Here is a 20,873-nt window from a genome sequence, read left to right on the forward strand (position 1 = left end):
TTGACAAAAATGCAGATAGAACCTTATAATTCTAACGTCACGATATGATACACTATCATGTCTTTGAACAATATCATTATTTGAGCTCCTGGTTAGATGCTAAATCAATTGAACCAATTCAGTAACATGCCCCTGTGATGTGTTTGACCTTTTCAGCACGAAGACTTGAGATGGAGATGGAGATGAAGGATGCAGCTTTCTGTCTCTGTGAAGGGCACAGAGCGACAACACAAACTATTTAGATATTAGATTCACCCTGACTAATTGGTGTTATATGGATTCATTCTTCACTCAATTAATATACCCCCAAAGAGGTGTCTGTCGTCAAATTGCAGAATAAAATAATAAATCATTAAAAAAAACGTTACTGTGTTTGAAACTGTTTCAGTGAATTGTAATTCCAATATTACTTCCTAAACCAATATCATATTGGATTCATAGTTAATACCAATTGTTCCCTTTCATGATCAAAAAGACAGTATTTTGAAGTGTTTGTATTTGAGTAATGTGTTCACATATCTTCTGAGGTATAGCAATCATACTGTATACTTCACAAAAGATGAGGGCCCACCCAGAATTTGTATGTATGTATGTATGTATGTATGTATGTATGTATGTATGTATGTATGTATGTATGTATGTATGTATGTATGTATGTTGTGGGATGTGAAACATTTTCCTTTGTTGAATTTTGTCCCACTCAAAATATTTAATATATTTACCAGGAAAGATTTGAAAAAAATGAAAAAAACAAGGAAAGACACAGGTGGCCGTAGTTGAAGTAAAGTTTATTGCACGCTTCACAGAATGCCACAAACAGTGAGCAGAGGAGCTAAGGAATACACCATACGACCGAACATGTCACGTCCAGAAGGCGGAACCCAGAAGCAGACAACGGAGAACAGGGGGTAAGATAATAACGGTGTTTTATTATAAGGTTTGGGGTTAGGGAAATCTGGCTAGGGGTAGGTAGTGCAGGTAAGGGTTCTGGCAGGTAGGCAGGTACTCCGAAAGGCAGGGGGTCAGGCAGGTAGGCAGGTACTCAGACAGGCAGGGGATCAGGCAGGTAGGCGGGTAGTCAGACAGGCAGGAGGTCGGCAGGTAGGGAATCCATTAAGTGGTTACGATCTGGCGATGACTGGAAGCAGGAGCAGAGCTTAAGTAGGAGCCAGTCGCGGTCTTGTTCGTCCACACCTGGCACCACTGATTGATGGCTGATGAGGCGCTCTTAATCGTCCACTGATCGACGTCTGATGATCCAGGGGCGCTCTTAATCGTTCACTGATCGACGTCTGATGATCAAGGGGCGCTCTTAATCGTTCACTGATCGACGTCTGATGAGCCAGGGGCGCTCTTAATCGTTCACTGATCGACGTCTGATGAGCAAGGGGCGGAGTTGTGACAGTATCCCCCCTCCGACGGACGCCTCTGGGCGGACCACCAGGCTTGCCGGGGTGTCGGCGGTGGAAGTCCTGGATGAGCGTAGGGTCGAGGATCTGTTGCCGAGGGACCCAGCACCTCTCCTCAGGACCATAGCCCTCCCAGTCCACCAGGTACTGGAACCCTCGACCACGGCTACGAGAATCCAAGAGGCGGTGGACGGTGTAGGCAGGGAGGTCATCAATCATCCTGGGGGGGGGTGGGTCGGGAACTGGAGGAGACAGGGGACTGGAGGACACAGGTTTGAGGAGGGAAACATGGAAAGAGGGATGGACACGGAGGGTACGGGGAAGCTTGAGACGCATGACCATGGGGTTGATCACCCGCTCAATGGTGAAGGGACCAATGAACCTCTGGGACAACTTCCTGGATTCAGTCCTTAGTGGTAGGTATTTTGTGGATAGCCATACCTTGTCCCCGGGGGCATAATTGGGAGCAGGAATGCGCCGACGGTTGGCCTGTCGTTGGTAACGCTCCGATGCCCGAAGAAGGGTGGCACGGGCCCAATGCCAGGTCCTATGGCAGCGGCGGAGGTGAGCCTGGACGGACGGGACCAGGATCTCCTCCTCCTGGGAAGGGAACAGGGGAGGCTGATAGCCGTAAAGGCACTGAAAGGGTGACATACCTGTGGCCGAGGTAGCCAGGGTGTTGTGGGCGTACTCTACCCACGGTAATTGGGTTGCCCAGGTAGTAGGGTTGGCAGACACCAAGCAGCGCAGGGTGGACTCCAGCTTCTGGTTGGCCCTCTCCGCCTGACCGTTGGTTTGGGGATGGAACCCTGAGGTCAGGCTGATGGATGCCCCCAGCCCGGAGCAGAATGCCTTCCAGACCGCCGAGGTGAACTGTGGTCCCCGATCAGACACCACGTCAGTGGGTAGGCCGTGGGGCCGGAACACCTCTCTCACCAACAGATCCGCCGTCTCCCTGGCGGAAGGAAGCTTGGGCAGGGGCAAAAAGTGGGCAAATTTACTAAAGCGGTCAACCACAGTCAAAATCACCGTCATGCCGTCAGACATGGGCAGACCCGAAACGAAATCCAGGGCCACATGGGACTAGGGGCGACGGGGAATGGGCAGAGGACGCAGTAGGCCCGAACTGGGCTGGTTAGAAGACTTATTCCGGGCACATACAGAACAGGCCAGCACAAAGGCCTTGGTGTCCTCAGGCATGGTTGGCCACCAAAAGCGCCGGCGGAGGAACGCCAGGGTCCTAGTCACCCCAGGGTGGCAGGTGAGGGTGGAGGCGTGAGCCCATAGTAGCACCCGAGATCTCACGGTGTCAGGGACGAACAGGCGACCAGGAGGACCGTTTCCCGGGTCGGGCTGAGCCCGCTGAGCGGTCCTGACCGCCTCCTCAATTTCCCAGGTGACGGCCGCGACCACGCAGGTGACCGGCATGATGGTGTCTGGCACTGAGCTGGTCTCACTCTCCTTGTCGTAAAGGCGGGACAGGGCATCGGGCTTAACGTTCTTGGATCCCGGCCTAAAGGTGAGGGAAAAATTAAAACGGCCAAAAAACAGCGCCCATCTGGCCTGGCGGGAATTGAGCCGTTTAGCCGTGCGGATGTACTCCAGGTTTCGATGGTCAGTCCACACGAGGAAGGGTTGTTCCGAGCCCTCCAGCCAATGCCTCCATTCCTCTAACGCCAGCTTCACGGCCAACAGCTCACGGTTACCCACGTCATAGTTTCTCTCCGCCGGAGAGAGACGGTGGGACAGGAAGGCGCAGGGATGGACCTTACCGTCCGTAGCGCGTTGGGAGAGGACAGCCCCCACCCCGGTGTCCGAGGCGTCCGCCTCCACCACGAACTGCCTGGAGGGATCCGGCTGAACGAGGATGGGTGCTGAGGTAAAGCGGTTCTTGAGGTCGAGGAAAGCCTTCTCGGCCTCGGGGGTCCATCGGAACTGGCAGGAAGTGGAAGTGAGAGCAGTGAGTGGAACCGCGACACGGCTATAGTTGTGGATGAACCGCCTATAAAAATGAGCAAACCCTAAGAATCGCTGGAGCTGCTTACGGTTACCAGGGACGGGCCACTCCAGGACTGCTCTCACCTTAGCGGGATCCATCCTCACCTGACCATTAGTGACGATGTAACCCAGGAAAGATACCGACGGGACATGGAACTCGCACTTCTCTTTTTTAACAAACAGCCGGTTCTCGAGGAGACGCTGGAGTACCCGATGGACATGCTGGACATGGGTGACTGGGTCCCTAGAAAAAATCAAAATGTCATCAAGGTATACGAAGACAAACAGGCCTATCATGTCCCTGAGGACATCGTTCACTAAGGCCTGAAATACCGCAGGGGCATTAGTGAGGCCAAAAGGCATCACCAGGTACTCGAAATGGCCTAAGAGAGTGTTGAACCCTGTCTTCCACTCATCCCCCTCTCGTATCCGAACCAGGTGGTAGGCGTTGCGGAGGTCGAGCTTCGTGAACACCGTGGCTCCCTGGAGAGAGTCGAAAGCAGAGTTCATGAGGGGTAAAGGGTAAGAGTTCTTGATGGTAATATTATTCAACCCGCGGTAATCAATGCAGGGACGCAGGGTCTTGTCCTTTTTAGCAACAAAAAAGAACCCAGCGCCCACGGGTGAGGAGGAGGGACGGATGAGGCCAGCAGCCAGGGAGTCCTTGATGTAACACTCCATGGCCTCCCGTTCGGGTTTGGAGATGCTGTACAGGCGGCTGCTAGGAAGGGGTGCTCCGGGCAGTAATTCAATGGCGCAATCATAGGGCCGATGAGGAGGTAGGGAAAGGGCTAACTGTTTGCAAAACACCTGTTGGAGGTCCCGATACTCCGGCGGAATGGAAGACAGGTCAGGGACCTCTGGTCTGGGTGCCTGGGAGGAAACAGAAGTTGAGACAGCGGACCGAAGGCAGGTGGCATGACACTCGAGACTCCAACTCTCTACCCTGGCATGGGCCCAGTTGATATTCGGGTTATGTCTAGCCAGCCAGGGGTGACCCAGAACAATGGGAGCATGGGGAGTGCATGTGATGAAAAAACTCACCTCCTCCTGGTGGTTGCCGGACAGTAACATTAACACAGGCTCAGTCCTATCCGTAACCTTGGCGAGGAGCCTGCCATCCAATGCGATGGCCTCTAGGGGTGTATCTAGGAGGCTGGTGGAGAGACCTAACTGCTCTACCAGAGACACATCCATAAAATTGCCATCAGCACCAGAGTCAATGAGAGCCGGGAACACAGAGGACTGACCTTTAACGGAGATCGTGGCGTTGAGCTGGGTCCGGGTGCGGGGAGTGGCAGAGATAGCAGAATAGATAGCATAGCATAGAATAGATAGCAGAATAGATAGAGATAGGGTCCTCCCCTCTCCTGACGAGCCTGCTGGTTTAACGACCGAGTGGGGCAGGTGGAGAGGTAATGACCGGGCTCCCCACAGTACAGACAGCTGTTGTTTTCAACACGCCGGCGGCGCTCCTCCTGGCTGAGGCGCATCCGACCAAGCTGCATCGGTTCGGGATCCGAGGACGTCTCCCCTCTAGGAGTGATGTTGGGATGAAAGGGACGAGAATAACTAGGGTTGGAAGTAGATGGAGCACGCCGGCTGGCGACGCTAACGGGAAGACGACTTCCGCGTTCACGGCTCCGTTCTGAGATCCGATTATCTACCCTGATGGCCAGGGAGATTAATCCATCCAGGTCGGAGGACTCGGGATGTGACACCAGCTCGTCCTTGATGGTCTCAGCGAGTCCACCGGTCAACGCCGCGACGAGAGCTGCATCGTTCCACCCACTCTCAGCTGCCAGGGTGCGGAAACTAATTGCATAATCAGCGAAACTCCGGGAGTCTTGACGGAGGGCGAGGAGGCGCTTGGAAGCGTCCTGTCCTCGGACCGGGTGATAGAAAATTCTCCTCATCTCGCCGGAGAAAGCGGAGTAGGAAGCAGTGAGCGGGTCCCCTCTCTCCCACAGCGCCGATGCCCACTCCAGAGCGGCCCCACGGAGGAGACCGATCACCAGGCAAACCCGACCCCGGTCGGTGGAGAAGGACGTGGGCTGTTGTTCCATCACCAGCTCACACTGTAGGAGGAAGGAACGGCAGCAACCCTGTTTGCCGTCGTAACGATCCGGCATGGGAACCCGGGGCTCTCGGGTCACCGGAGCGGGTAGGAGCTGGGGGGTGGTCGGTGTAGCATTAGCAGCGGCGGCTGCTCTCGTGTCCTGGAACCCGGTCAGAGTGGTGCTCATGTCACGGAGCCTCCCCACTATCTCCTGTAGGAGGGAGTCGTGTTTCTCCAACACGGTGTAGTTATTGTTCACCATCTGCCGGACTGTCTCGATGTCTGCTGGGTTCGACATGGCCAGATCGTACTGTCACGTCCAGAAGGTGGAACCCAGAAGCAGACAACGGAGAACAGGGGGTAAGATAATAACGGTGTTTTATTATAAGGTTTGGGGTTAGGGAAATCCGGCTAGGGTTAGGTAGTGCAGGTAAGGGTTCTGGCAGGTAGGCAGGTACTCCGACAGGCAGGGGGTCAGGCAGGTAGGCAGGTACTCAGACAGGCAGGGGATCAGGCAGGTAGGCGGGTAGTCAGACAGGCAGGAGGTCGGCAGGTAGGGAATCCATTAAGTGGTTACGATCTGGCGATGACTGGAAGCAGGAGCAGAGCTTAAGTAGGAGCCAGTCGCGGTCTTGTTCGTCCACACCTGGCACCACTGATTGATGGCTGATGAGGCGCTCTTAATCGTCCACTGATCGACGTCTGATGATCCAGGGGCGCTCTTAATCGTTCACTGATCGACGTCTGATGATCAAGGGGCGCTCTTAATCGTTCACTGATCGACGTCTGATGAGCCAGGGGCGCTCTTAATCGTTCACTGATCGACGTCTGATGAGCAAGGGGCGGAGTTGTGACAGAACAAGAGGATTCCCAGCCAGTACCGTTCTAACATGGTTTGTTTCAGCCCTTTTATAGAGCCTAGATGGTGTCTATTCAGCTCTTTTCCCAATATGTGATCATGAAATGGTATTTAGGATGTCCTTGACACGTTCCTCACCATCCTGGCACCAGCATAAGGCATCTGAATGAAGACCTCCTCATTCAGCTTTCTCTAGGGAAAATGGACTCTACTCTACTCCCGGTCTTACCATTTGTTTACTTTATTGGGGATGCTTTAATCACTCATCATCTTTGGTACATGGATATGAGATGAGTTTTAAGTGAAAACATCAAATTGAACACACGGTTAGTTTGTCAAATAAAGATCTTGTGTGAAGGGAAACATGTTAAAACACTACTTCTTAACTACTTTGTAAGTGTGCCAGAGCTGGGACGAGAGAGAGATGTTTTTCCTAATGGAGTGAGAGTTGAACCCAGATAAGGCTGCAGCTGCAAGGGCCCAAGCTGCAAGAGCCCCCTCTCCTCCCTGTCTATCAACCGCATGCCCAGCCCCTGTATGCAAACAACCCAGACTAGTGCCTCTTATGGAGACACGGAGAACTACACTACTGATATAGAGTTACAGGGTTACAGAAACTATTATTCCCCAGTCCCTTACCTTCCATTTCCTAGACTTTGAGGACCAAAACCCTGATTGAAGAGAAGATCTAGAATAGAAAATGCAGGCATTTCATGTCACCTCGCTCAGTGATAAATCATTCGCTAAGCTGCATCAACAACAACGACAGAAACGACAGAAACGCCCCCCTAGATGAGAGGTGACCAGCCATCTGTACTGTTCCCTCCCTGGATCAGACTGAACACTTGGATCGAATGTCCAAAGTTGCATGACGGCAACTCTCTGATAATGTTATCTTGTATTGCGGCGGTGGATTGTAAACGTTTCCCAAACACAAGAAGTATGTTCTTTTTCTTTTTCACCTTATTTGACAGGGTCAGACACTCCTTTTGGTTTCTGGGATCGCTTCTACCACTGAGGATCCGAAAACTGGCGCTAAACGAAGACCCCCAGGACACTGTCAAATCTAGCGTAGGTGTCTAATATTTTGCCTGTTGATAATAGAGTCCCTTACTTGCGTAATAGTCTTTCATCGTGTGGTATATTTTAAGTTACTTGAAACACACACACATACCATGAATTTGTATGATAAGGCTTTGTAACATTTACATTTACATTTTTGGCATTTGGCAGACGCCTTGTTCCAAAGCGGAGCCTTTGGGCCTACAGGCATGCTCTCTAAACAATGGGGGTTTTACGACAGACCACATGGTCGAACACACACACAGACACACACAGATAAGCACACACACACACACACACACGCACACACACACACACACACACTCTGGCCTCTGGCCTCTCCCCTTGACCAGCTATAAGGAAGATGTTAGGGCAGGCATCTAGGTGACTGTGATAGGTTCACTGGTAGATATTTGCATAAGAAAAGGGATACAAAAAGAGAAGACAGGGGGAGAGAGGGTCTCTTATCCAGCCAGCCCAGCAGAGGAGAACAGACACCAGGCTCCAGTGTTGGTATATGTATACCCTGTTTTTGTACTTTAATTAAATCGTCTTAAACTCAATAACTGTTCTTTGATTCATAACCAATAAGATAAATACACAACAATCTTTCGAATACAAATCTAAAGATGTTGTTGTCTAGTCGACGGAAAAGACCACGTGATTTTTGGAAACGTGTGCGACGTTCAACATGATTCAACACATGGATTTAGCCTCATTAAGACCTCTAAATTGGTCATGGGTCCTTTAAAATACCCAGCTGTTTACATACACAGACAAAGGTCTGACCAGTCATAACACGTTTCAGAACGAGTCAACATTGTCAAAGATCCTCCTAGGAAAGACGGATATTCAACATTATATTCTAGACTATCGCCAACTGAACAGCAGAACACGGAAGGATGCCTTTCCTTTACCTCGCATTGAGGAGTCATTGGATGCCTTGTCTGGGTCCCGCTGGTTCAGCACTATGGACCTGGCGAGTGGGTATAATCAAGTACCAGTGACTGAACAAGACAAGATGAAGACTGCATTTTGCACACCCTTTGGCCTGTTCGAATTTAACAGAATGCCATTCGGCCTCTGTAACGCCCCAAGCACTTTCCAACGGCTGACGGTAACCGATACGCCCGGATAGACCTGTCAGTGAAGGTCTGCGACTCTGCAGAACGGCTGCGGGACACACTGGTGCATGAGATGTGCCACGCTGCCACCTGGCTGATAAACGGAGTGAGGGATGGCCACGGATCCTTCTGGAAGATCTACGCACGCAAGGCCACGCTGGCCCACCCAGAGCTGCCCATGGTCACCCGCTGCCACAGCTACGACATCAACTACAAATTCAAGTACCAGTGCAAGCGCTGCGAGAACACGATCGGGCGCCACTCCAAGTCTCTGGACACTCTCTCATTCATTATTGATATGATGCGTTTTTGTGTGACTATGCCAATTTTGTGTGCTACATCATTGACGCTAAACAGGAAGGCAACCTGGGACGCTACCTCAATGTGAGTGTGTGTGTGTGTGTGTGTGTGTTGAACTTTGTGTATTTTCTTTACTGTGTGTGTACACTGGATGAATTGAATGAATGAATGAATGGACTTGAATGAATGGATGGATTGCTTCAATAAAACCTAGTCCTGTTAAGCAATCTGAATATATTTAGGTGACTTGAGTACCTGCTGTCAATTCTTACGCATTATTACCCTTTCCCTCCTTGTACTCTCCCTTCCCCTCTGTCCCATCCTCTCTCTCTCAGTATGGAGGTGGAGGACTGGGACCCGAGCCTGGCGGAAGAGTTGGGTGTTTCTCTCGATGAGTTGAAGAAATTGATTGAAAATGAGGTTGAGAGGAGCGAGTCTCAGTCAGTGTTTAACAAGTACCAGTGCAAGCGCTGCGAGAACACGATCGGGCGCCACTCCAAGTCTCTGGACACAGAGAGGTTTGTCTGTTCCCTCTGCACCGGTCGGCTGGTCCTGCTCACCCCCTCCACGCCCCGGGCTCCCACCCCCTTCGCCACGTTCGTCAAAGAGAACTTTGGGGCTGTGCGTCAGGAGCTGGTAGGTCAGAGCCACGGAGACAGTGGAGCCCCTAGACTTTATTGATATAAATTAGATAATGATTATTATTATTATTCATAACTGTCTGTTCGTCAAAGAGAACTTTGGGGCTGTGTGTCAGGAGCTGGTAGGTCAGAGCCACGGAGATGTGATGCGTAAACTCAGCGCCGACTTTGCAACGAAGACTCGCCTCAGCCAGAGCTGAGAAACATTCACCTGACCCCATGAAATAATTGATCTCATTATGACGTGAAGTGATGTGAAAGCAATTTCCCCACTGTGCCGTGAAAGGGAGGAGAGCGAGGTGAAGTATCTTGGTCATGTGATCTCCAAGGATGGGGTGGCCACAGACCCAGATAAGATTAGTGCAGTTGCCAACTGGGCCCCACCAAAACACATCTCAGAACTTCGCTCATTTTTAGGTTTTAGCAGCTATTACAGGCGGTTTGTTCTTGGTTTCGCAACCCTTGCTGCCCCCTTGCATCGTCTAGTGCACATGTGTCAGTCATATAAACTGCTACTTCCACCATCCATGCGGGTTCATCCCACCTTTCATGTGTCCCTCCTGAAACCCTTCATTACATGCCCCCTGGCCCCCCGCCGCGTATCGTTGATGGACAAACGGTATACACGGTGAGGAGGATCATGAATTGCCTTCGGAGGGGTAGGGGGTTTCAGTTTTTGGTGGACTGGGAGGGGTATGGGCCGGAGGAACGGTCCTGGGTGCATCAGAGGGATATACTGGACCCTTCTCTGATTGAGGACTATCGACGGTTACATCCTGAGGCACCCAGGTGAACGGCAGGTGCCGTTCGTCGGGGGGGGGGATACTGTCAGGTTGGGGATCGCTCTACTGTTGAGCGACTTTTTGGCGCCCCCTATGATGTGTATTGTTTCTCTGTCTGTCCTAATTGTCTGTGATTGTTAACAACTGTGAGTGATTGTCTTGGTCTATTTATATCCCCCTGTGTTTTCCCTCTGTGTCGGTTGTTCACTTGACGTTGCGTTGTGTGTGGTGCGTGTCCTCCTAGTCTTACCGCAGTCTTATCGCTCCTCGTCTGCCTAGGAGATAAGTACATATTGACTATTGTAAGTAGTTTGCATTGCCATATTATATTGACGGCGTTTTGGGAGACAAAAGCCAACTCCCCTTTTTTTTTTTTTTTTTTTTTTATTATTTACGCATTCATCAGAGACTTGCTTTCTCCTCCTTTTGTTTCATCGCTTACTGTGCGGTTTATTATTCATGTTGCTCAAATAAAGAGTACCTTTATTTTGAATCATATCCCTGCATCGATCCATTCTGTTCTGCTCTGCACCTGGGTCCAAATACATTGACTAACCGTAACATTGAGGCCTTCAGAATTCAAGTGAATCCGCTTTGCTGTTTCAGTTATCAACTAACAGACAATCTACATGCATTTCAATAATGTATTTTATTGTGTCCACTGGATTAGAATTGTTGTAGGGCCTGGATAGTACTGGTGTTGCTAAGTGTAGGTCTATTTGAAATGCTTATGCTTATTTTATTCAATCATTTTCACAGTTATTTGCTTAAGTACAATAGTTGGTTTGTCCTAAAAGCCTTCTAACATTGGTCCATGGTCTAATTATGCTTTGCTATGTTCAGATGACCCCTCAAATGTAAACATCGGACCTGACTATGTGACGGTGGGAGTGCCAGGCAGCGTAGGGTGTACTGCTGTCTGCTCTCCCTCGTGTAACTACACCATGAGCCTGGATGGGCACAGTGAGCAGGGCAACGAACTGGCATTCTCTGTTCCCCCCTTGGCGGAGTCCTTGACCGTGACATGCACTGCACACAATACCTATGGGAATGTCACAGTAAGAAAGACACTACAGGTTCTAGGTGGGTTGTTTGTTGGTTTTGGTGACACCTGATAAAGTGATATGCAGCATCTCTATATATGCAGCATGTAGCTGTCCTCGATATTTTCATTAGTAAACGCACTCGGAGTGTCTCTGCTGAGTGCTTTTAAGCACAATCGCAATATGGTTACTTCATAGCTTCACAAATATACATGGAAAGGCACACTTTAGGTTACACCGTACATACAAATACATGGAACACATAAATTACACGAAACACTTAAATACATGAAACACTTAAATACATTTCCAACACTTAACATACCTCGCTCCACTTATCGAAGGAGCTAGGAAAATGAAGAAGGAAGAATGACATGGTATTATTTAAATGAAAAACTCTTTCTAGCTAGGTCTCTTACACAAAGTTTCTGCTGCTGCTCATCGAATGATGCTCAATAATAACTGAAATAATGTACGTATCATTCTACAGTGTGAACATACTTCTAGCCTTTAACAAATACTACATCTTCTGTCTTATTTAATCATGGTGACACTGACTCATCTCGAGCTGTCATTAGTAACTGTCGTTTGTAACTGTCATTTTTAAATTCCCTGAATTCCAATAACAAAATAAATTAGTTTACTATCAAAATAAAAGTACCCATGGTAGAGCTGTCAAAATATACATGGTACATGTGGATTTGTTTCTCATTTTAGCTGGACCAGCGAACGTAAGCATCACAGGCTCTGAGCTGATGACCCCAATGACCCCAAACAGCTTCGAGTGCTACGCTGACTGCCGTCCCTCCTGTAACTACACCTGGGATGTTGGGGGCTATTTGGTGTTTGGATCGGGGAACAGGATTGCCGTAATCCCCGAACAGTTCTTCTTCAATAACATCCTGACCTGCAAGGCCATCAACAGTGTGTCAGGCCTCTATGCCACGGCAACCATGACTGTGACATGTAGGTTACTGACTTAGTGACAGAAGCGGGCTTTTTAATAATTTGATAATAGACAATAGTTGGTTTGTCCTAAAAGCCTTCTAACATTGATCTGTGGTCTAATTATGCTTTGCTATGTTCAGACGGCCCCTCAGAAGTAACCATCGTCGGACCTGACTATGTGACGGTGGGAGTGCCAGGCAGCGTAGGGTGTACTGCTGTCTGCTCTCCCTCGTGTAACTACACCATGAGCCTGGATGGGCAGAGTGAGCAGGGCAACGAGCTGGCATTCTCTGTTCCCTCCTTGGTGGAGTCCTTGACCGTGACATGCACTGCACACAATACCTATGGGAATGTCACAGTAAGAAAGACACTACAGGTTCTAGGTGGGTTGTTTGTTGGTTTTGGTGACACCTGATAAAGTGATATGCAGTATCAAGAGGACTCTGGTTTTATATATATATATATATATATGTTACGGTACATGTGGGAACACGGTACATGTGGGAAAACTAGGGTTAGGGTTAGGGTTAGGGGTAGGGGTAGGGTTAGGATTAGGGTTAGGGTTAGACATGCCAGCATGTACCAAATCGACGTAGCACCTAACCCTAACCCTAGTTTTCCCACATGTACCGTATTCCCACATGTACCGTAACATATATATATATATATAAAACTTTGTGATTTTCTGACCATAGCTCTGACCAAAATTGTCAAATTCTCAAATGTTTTGTATGTTGATATTTAGACTTTGCTTCATGTGAAGTTGGTAAAGTCGGTATTCTTAAGTTGATGATTGTGGACTTGTGTCTCATTTTAGCTGGACCAGCCAACGTAACAATCAGAGACCTGATGACCCCAGAGGAGCCATACAGCTTCCAGTGAGACGCTGACTGCCGTCCCTCCTGCAACTACACCTGGTGGAGTGGCTATTTTAGTTTTGGACCGGGGAAAGTGATTTCCGTAGATTCCGAAGATTTCCCCACCTCCAACAAGACCCTGACCTGCAAGGCTACCAACACTGTGTCAGGCCTCTATGCCTCGGCAACCAAGATCCTGACATGTAGGTTACTGACATAGAGACAGAGGCGGGCTTTTTTAATAATTTGATGTATATTTTCATTAATGCTACATGTATATTACAAAGTTCGCTCCCATGAGTCTATTAATATAATTGCATACTCTCTCCCTCGGTTGTGCTGCTTCCAGTGCAGCTCATATAAATGAGCTTTTATCCAATCAGATTTTCCTGTCAGATCCTGTGCTGTCTGGGTGAAAAATCTGCCATTGAGGCCTTGAGAATTTCTAGTGAACTCCCTTTGCTGCTGAAGCAAATGGGGTGGATGTTGTTGATTGTCATATTCTTTAACCAATCGTTGCCATGTTGGGCGTATTGTTTGACACGCTGTAGCCTTCTAGCTGGCCTAGCCGTCTACGGGCATGCATTAACATTTTCAGACGTCAAAAGTTAGGTTATTACGCTTTAAATGTCCTACGTAAGTGTTGCATGTTTGTTCAATCTCAATGACAGAAACTGTGGTCACCAAGACCATGTGGGAGGAAGGTAGAGTAGAATCTCCCATGATCTAAAGGGTTAACACAACACAAGTCTTTAGTTGGTGTTTATTGCCATTATGTATTCATAATGCTGTGGTATATATGGGCCTAATGCCTGTCCTAATGTCTTGTTTCTTGTGTTATTTTGTACTCACAGTCGATGGCACTACTGTAAATCCATGGCCATCAGCAGGATCCATGGCCAAACAGACTTCAGCACTGATTCTGTTTGCAGTCACACTTCCCATCGTATTTTCACCATGAACCAGAAGAGGGCAGCACTGTACAGGGAGGTGAGTCCTGCGTCATGCTATGTAGCAGTCATGATAACTTGAACACACCTCATTCAAAAAGTCAACACACATTATTTGGCTATTATTACCTCATTCAAGTCAACCAGTAGTTCTATGTGTGACTTATAGATAAGGAGCTAGCAGAGCCTCCCATATCATGATGTCATATCATGATGTCATGATGTTTGCACATACCCCTGGTCACTGTGGACACTCAATTTAGCCGTTGCACATATTTTTGCACATGCCATATTATTACACATATTAGCATGTTTTTGTATACCTAATTTTTCATATTAGTCTCTAATTATACATCTACATATATGGACTATACCTATCGCCCACATACCACAACTGTACATAGCTTATTGTTATCCACCTGTTGTATATAGCTACTATCTACTGTACATATAATATTATACTTATCATTTCATAACTGTACATATCCTATACTTATACTACTTGAACTGTAATATTGTGACCTTAGAATTATAAGGTTCTATCTCCGTTTAGTGTAGTTTAGAGACATTGAGCGTCAAAGTTTTTAAATTCCATTATGTTTTGTGAGATGGAACCTTTGTATTTTATTAATTACTAACAAAAAAATGTCAACATTTTAAAAATAACACCACACAGGCATTAATAAACACCTAATGGATCAGATTATGTAAAAAAACTCTAATTTTGACAAAAATGGAGATAGAACCTTATAATTCTAACGTCACGATATGATACACTATCATGTCTTTGAACAATATCATTATTTGCGCTCCTGGTTAGATGCTAAATCAATTGAACCAATTCAGTAACATGCCCCTGTGATGTGTTTGACCTTTTCAGCACGAAGACTTGAGATGGAGATGGAGATGAAGGATGCAGCTTTCTGTCTCTGTGAAGGGCACAGAGCGACAACAACAACTATTTAGATATTAGATTCACCCTGACTAATTGGTGTTATATGGATTCATTCTTGACTCAATTAATATACCCCCAAAGAGGTGTCTGTCGTCAAATTGCAGAATAAAATAAAAAATCATTAAAAAAAACGTTACTGTGTTTGAAACTGTTTCAGTGAATTGTAATTCCAATATTACTTCCTAAACCAATATCATATTGGATTCATAGTTAATATCAATTGTTCCCTTTCATGATCAAAAAGACAGTATTTTGAAGTGTTTGTATTTGAGTAATGTGTTCACATATCTTCTGAGGTATAGCAATCATATACTTCACAAAAGATGAGGGCCCACCCAGAATTTGTATGTATGTATGTTGTGGGATGTGAAACATTTTCCTTTGTTGAATTTTGTCCCACTCAAAATATTTAATAAATTTACCAGGAAAGATTTGAAAAAAATGAAAAAACCAAGGAAAGACACAGGTGGCCGTAGTTGAAGTAAAGTTTATTGCACGCTTCACAGAATGCCACAAACAGTGAGCAGAGGAGCTAAGGAATACACCATACGACCGAACAAGAGGATTCCCAGCCCGTACCGTTCTAACATGGTTTGTTTCAGCCCTTTTATAGAGCCTAGATGGTGTCTATTCAGCTCTTTTCCCAATATGTGATCATGAAATGGTATTTAGGATGTCCTTGACACGTACCTCACCAGCATAAGGCATCTGAATGAAGACCTCCTCATTCAGCTTTCTCTAGGGAAAATGGACTCTACTCTACTCCCGGTCTTACCATTTGTTTACTTTATTGGGGATGCTTTAATCACTCATCATCTTTGGTACATGGATATGAGATGAGTTTTAAGTGAAAACATCAAATTGAACACCCGGTTAGTTTGTCAAATAAAGATCTTGTGTGAAGGGAAACATGTTAAAACACTACTTCTTAACTACTTTGTAAGTGTGCCAGAGCTGGGACGAGAGAGAGATGTTTTTCCTAATGGAGTGAGAGTTGAACCCAGATAAGGCTGCAGCTGCAAGGGCCCAAGCTGCAAGAGCCCCCTCTCCTCCCTGTCTATCAACCGCATGCCCAGCCCCTGTATGCAAACAACCCAGACTAGTGCCTCTTATGGAGACACGGAGAACTACACTACTGATATAGAGTTACAGGGTTACAGAAACTATTATTCCCCAGTCCCTTACCTTCCATTTCCTAGACTTTGAGGACCAAAACCCTGATTGAAGAGAAGATCTAGAATAGAAAATGCAGGCATTTCATGTCACCTCGCTCAGTGATAAATCATTCGCTAAGCTGCATCAACAACAACGACAGAAACGACAGAAACGCCCCCCTAGATGAGAGGTGACCAGCCATCTGTACTGTTCCCTCCCTGGATCAGACTGAACACTTGGATCGAATGTCCAAAGTTGCATGACGGCAACTCTCTGATAATGTTATCTTGTATTGCGGCAGTGGATTGTAAACGTTTCCCAAACACAAGAAGTATGTTCTTTTTCTTTTTCACCTTATTTGACAGGGTCAGACACTCCTTTTGGTTTCTGGGATCGCTTCTACCACTGAGGATCCGAAAACTGGCGCTAAACGAAGGCCCCCAGGACACTGTCAAATCTAGCGTAGGTGACTAATATTTTGCCTGTTGATAATAGAGTCCCTTACTTGCGTAATAGTCTTTCATCGTTCGAATACAAATCTAAAGATGTTGTTGTCAAGTCGACGGAAAAGACCACGTGATTTTTGGAAACGTGTGCGACGTTCAACATGATTCAACACATGGATTTAGCCTCATTAAGACAGGCACCTCTAAATCGGTCATGGGTCCTTTAAAAATACCCAGCTGTTTACATACACAGACAAAGGTCTGACCAGTCATAACACGTTTCAGAACGAGTCAACATTGTCAAAGATCCTCCTAGGAAAGACGGATATTCAACATTATATTCTAGACTATCGCCAACTGAACAGCAGAACACGGAAGGATGCCTTTCCTTTACCTCGCATTGAGGAGTCATTGGATGCCTTGTCTGGGTCCCGCTGGTCCAGCACTATGGACCTGGCGAGTGGGTATAATCAAGTACCAGTGACTGAACAAGACAAGATGAAGACTGCATTTTGCACACCCTTTGGCCTGTTCGAATTTAACAGAATGCCATTCGGCCTCTGTAACGCCCCAAGCACTTTCCAACGGCTGACGGTAACCGATACGCCCGGATAGACCTGTCAGTGAAGGTCTGCGACTCTGCAGACCGGCTGCGGGACACACTGGTGCATGAGATGTGCCACGCTGCCACCTGGCTGATAAACGGAGTGAGGGATGGCCACGGACCCTTCTGGAAGATCTACGCACGCAAGGCCACGCTGGCCCACCCAGAGCTGCCCATGGTCACCCGACTGGGACCCGAGCCTGGCGGAAGAGTTGGGTGTTTCTCTCGATGAATTGAAGACATTTATTGAAAATGAGGTTGAGAGGAGCGAGTCTCAGTCAGTGTTTAACAAGTACCAGTGCAAGCGCTGCGAGAACACGATCGGGCGCCACTCCAAGTCTCTGGACACAGAGAGGTTTGTCTGTACCCTCTGCACCGGTCGGCTGGTCCTGCTCACCCCCTCCACGCCCCGGGCTCCCACCCCCTTCGCCACGTTCGTCAAAGAGAACTTTGGGGCTGTGCGTCAGTAGCTGGTAGGTCAGAGCCACGGAGACAGTGGAGCCCCTAGACTTTATTGATATAAATTAGATAATGATTATTATTATTATTCATAACTGTCTGTTCGTTAAAGAGAACTTTGGGGCTGTGCGTCAGGAGCTGGGAGGTCAGAGCCACGGAGACAGTGGAGCCCCTAGACTTTATTGATATAAATTAGATAATGATTATTATTATTATTCATAACTGTCTGTTCTTCAAAGAGAACTTTGGGGCTGTGTGTCAGGAGCTGGTAGGTCAGAGCCACGGAGATGTGATGCGTAAACTCGTGAAAGCAATTTCCCTACTGTGCCGTGAAAGGGAGGAGAGCGAGGTGAAGTATCTTGGTCATGTGATCTCCAAGGATGGGGTGGCCACAGACCCAGATAAGATTAGTGCAGTTGCCAACTGGGCCCCACCAAAACACATCTCAGAACTTCGCTCATTTTTAGGTTTTAGCAGCTATTACAGGAGGTTTGTTCATGGTTTCGCAACCCTTGCTGCCCCCTTGCATCGTCTAGTGCACATGTGTCAGTCATATAAACTGCTACTTCCACCATCCATGCGGGTTCATCCCACCTTTCATGTGTCCCTCCTGAAACCCTTCATTACATGCCCCCTGGCCCCCCGCCGCGTATCGTTGATGGACAAACGGTATACACTGTGAGGAGGATCATGAATTGCCTTCGGAGGGGTAGGGGGTTTCAGTTTTTGGTGGACTGGGAGGGGTATGGGCCGGAGGAACGGTCCTGGGTGCATCAGAGGGATATACTGGACCCTTCTCTGATTGAGGACTATCGACGGTTACATCCTGAGGCACCCAGGTGAACGGCAGGTGCCGTTCGTCGGGGGGGGGATACTGTCAGGTTGGGGATCGCTCTACTGTTGAGCGACCCTTTGGCGCCCCCTATGATGTGTATTGTTTCTCTGTCTGTCCTAATTGTCTGTGATTGTTAACAACTGTGAGTGATTGTCTTGGTCTATTTATATCCCCCTGTGTTTTCCCTCTGTGTCGGTTGTTCACTTGACGTTGCGTTGTGTGTGGTGCGTGTCCTCGTAGTCTAACCGCAGTCTTATCGCTCCTCGTCTGCCTAGGAGATAAGTACATATTGACTATTGTAAGTAGTTTGCATTGCCATATTATATTGACGGCGTTTTGGGAGACAAAAGCCAACTCCCCTTTTTTTTAATTTATTTTATTTTATTATTTACGCATTCATCAGAGACTTGCTTTCTCCTCCTTTTGTTTCATCGCTTACTGTGCGGTTTATTATTCATGTTGCTCAAATAAAGAGTACCTTTATTTTGAATCATATCCCTGCATCGATCCATTCTGTTCTGCTCTGCACCTGGGTCCAAATACATTGACTAACCGTAACATTGAGGCCTTCAGAATTCAAGTGAATCCTCTTTGCTGTTTCAGTTATCAACTAACAGACAATCTACATGCATTTCAATAATGTATTTTATTGTGTCCACTGGATTAGAATTGTTGTAGGGCCTGGATAGTACTGGTGTTGCTAAGTGTAGGTCTTTAAGTCAGTATAGTCTATTTGAAATGCTTATGCTTATTTTATTCAATCATTTTCACAGTTATTTGCTTAAGTACAATAGTTGGTTTGTCCTAAAAGCCTTCTAACATTGGTCCATGGTCTAATTATGCTTTGCTATGTTCAGATGACCCCTCAAATGTAAACATCGGACCTGACTATGTGACGGTGGGAGTGCCAGGCAGCGTAGGGTGTACTGCTGTCTGCTCTCCCTCGTGTAACTACACCATGAGCCTGGATGGGCAGAGTGAGCAGGGCAACGAACTGGCATTCTCTGTTCCCCCCTTGGTGGAGTCCTTGACCGTGACATGCACTGCACACAATACCTATGGGAATGTCACAGTAAGAAAGACACTACAGGTTCTAGGTGGGTTGTTTGTTGGTTTTGGTGACACCTGATAAAGTGATATGCAGCATCTCTATATATGCAGCATGTAGCTGTCCTCGATATTTTCATTAGTAAACGCACTCGGAGTGTCTCTGCTGAGTGCTTTTAAGCACAATCGCAATATGGTTACTTCATAGCTTCACAAATATACATGGAAAGGCACACTTTAGGTTACACCGTACATACAAATACATGGAACACATAAATTACATGAAACACTTAAATACATTTCCAACACTTAACATACCTCGCTCCGCTTATCGAAGGTGCTAGGAAAATGAAGAACGAAGAATGACATCGTATTATTTAAATGAAAAACTCTTTCTAGCTAGCTTGGTCTCTTACACAACGTTTCTGGTGCTGCTCATCGAATGATGCTCAATAATAACTGAAATAATGTACGTATCATTCTACAGTGTGAACATACTTCTAGCCTTTAACAAATACTACATCTTCTGTCTTATTTAATCATGGTGACACTGACTCATCTCGAGCTGTCATTAGTAACTGTCGTTTGTAACTGTCATTTTTAAATTCCCTGAATTCCAATAACAAAATAAATTAGTTTACTATCAAAATAAAAGTACCCATGGTAGAGCTGTCTAAATATACATGGTACATGTGGATTTGTTTCTCATTTTAGCTGGACCAGCGAACGTAAGCATCACAGGCTCTGAGCTGATGACCCCAATGACCCCAAACAGCTTCGAGTGCTACGCTGACTGCCGTCCCTCCTGTAACTACACCTGGGATGTTGGGGGCTATTTGGTGTTTGGATCGGGGAACAGGATTGCCGTAATCCCCGAACAGTTCTTCTTCAATAACATCCTGACCTGCAAGGCCATCAACAGTGTGTCAGGCCTCTATGCCACGGCAACCATGACTGTGACATGTAGGTTACTGACTTAGTGACAGAAGCGGGCTTTTTAATAATTTGATAATAGACAATAGTTGGTTTGTCCTAAAAGCCTTCTAACATTGATCTGTGGTCTAATTATGCTTTGCTATGTTCAGACGGCCCCTCAGAAGTAACCATCGGTCGGACCTGACTATGTGACGGTGGGAGTGCCAGGCAGCGTAGGGTGTACTGCTGTCTGCTCTCCCTCGTGTAACTACACCATGAGCCTGGATGGGCAGAGTGAGCAGGGCAACGAGCTGGCATTCTCTGTTCCCTCCTTGGTGGAGTCCTTGACCGTGACATGCACTGCACACAATACCTATGGGAATGTCACAGTAAGAAAGACACTACAGGTTCTAGGTGGGTTGTTT

Source organism: Nansenia antarctica, assembly GCF_963989245.1.
Source record: "Nansenia antarctica genome assembly, chromosome: 8".
Taxonomy (NCBI): Eukaryota; Metazoa; Chordata; class Actinopteri; order Argentiniformes; family Microstomatidae; genus Nansenia; species Nansenia antarctica.